Below are 1,444 nucleotides of genomic sequence, written 5' to 3'. Positions count from 1 at the left end.
TTGTGTAATTTTAGCGTCGTTACAGTGTTATCATCAAAATTTAGCCATAGCAATGAAATTTGTTTATAAAACTCTTAGGAGGTAGGATCTCCAGTCCCACAGGGCTCGTAATTCAAGCGGACTCTATCCTCATTTGTAACGCAGGATACCAGTAAGAGTACTTCAAAGGCCCCAGAAGGCACGCCATTATGTGTAGAGTTAAGGGTAGCATAATATACACAATTAACTCAGTGCATTTTTATAGATGCGCAGGGATTAGTCCAAGATAACAGCAGTGCCCAAGGCAGCAACATTTATGGGACTCATCTGCCGCGAACCGCGTTCGCGGTAGGATCTGGAAAATTTAACCCTTACCCTATAAACTGAACAGCTACAGTTTAAGCTATTCAGTTTTCTTAAAGTAGTAATACTACTTAGTAATACTACTTAGGTATAAGTTGTTTATTCAGGGCAGTTAGCAACCAAGAAATTTAACAAAACTATTGCAATTCCACAGTAAAAAAATTTTTTTTATAAATTTTTCGATTACTTTTTAAATTACTTGGAGGAATGGAATTGCAAAAAAATCAATTACATTTTCAATTTCTTTCAAAGGAATTAAAAAAAAAATTACATTTTCAATTCCTTTCAAAGGAATTTAAATAAAAGAAATTACATTACTAGCATGTAATTTATTCCAATTACAATATGAAATTCCTCGTAATGGAATTAAAGAAAAAAACAATTCCATTTGAAATTACTTCAAGGAATTGAAAAAGTAATCGATTCCTTTGCTGTGAACAAAAGGAATTGAATCCTAATTACAATTACTGAAGAATGTAATTGTAATTGTAATGTAATTGCATTTACCCAGCTCTGTTTTCAGCACATGAAAAATGGATGTATTAAGAGTGTTTGCAATTTCATGTAGACCAAAAGGAAGGTGTGCAGCAAAGTAAATTTTTGGACTCGCTATTGTAAAAAGCAATGCAGAATGCATATTTACAGTATTGGCCAATACAATAGCACCCCCATTTCAAAGTGATATTGTTTGCCACTCATGTTTATTTATTTATTTTTAAGAATTTTCAATTAAAATACAGTTCATTCTCTCACAATACTCACATGAACTCAAGTTTAAAACTGTTTAAAATACCACAAAAAAGTGCAATAAATTTTCACCCAAATTTCAAACTTTTTTCTCAGAAGCGGTAGAATTTTTTTGAATACACAGTTTTATTTATAGCCTATTCAATTTTAGTCTAATAATGTGCAAGTTTCAAGTGGCTAAAAATTACCGTTGATTTTTTAGAATTTTTTTCGCCGAGGATGTTGCGGGTTTCGGCTATATAAAAATAAATTGTGTTTAGTCGTTACATGGAAGCAAATGAGACAAAAAAAATTCTAAAAAATCAACGGATGCTTTCCATTTCCAGACAACCGGTCAGGTACGAGCATGATTTTT

Source organism: Rhagoletis pomonella, unplaced genomic scaffold, assembly GCF_013731165.1.
Source record: "Rhagoletis pomonella isolate Grant_MI unplaced genomic scaffold, Rhpom_1.0 Rhpom_scaffold_00015, whole genome shotgun sequence".
Taxonomy (NCBI): Eukaryota; Metazoa; Arthropoda; class Insecta; order Diptera; family Tephritidae; genus Rhagoletis; species Rhagoletis pomonella.
This window is presented reverse-complemented; position numbering follows the sequence as displayed.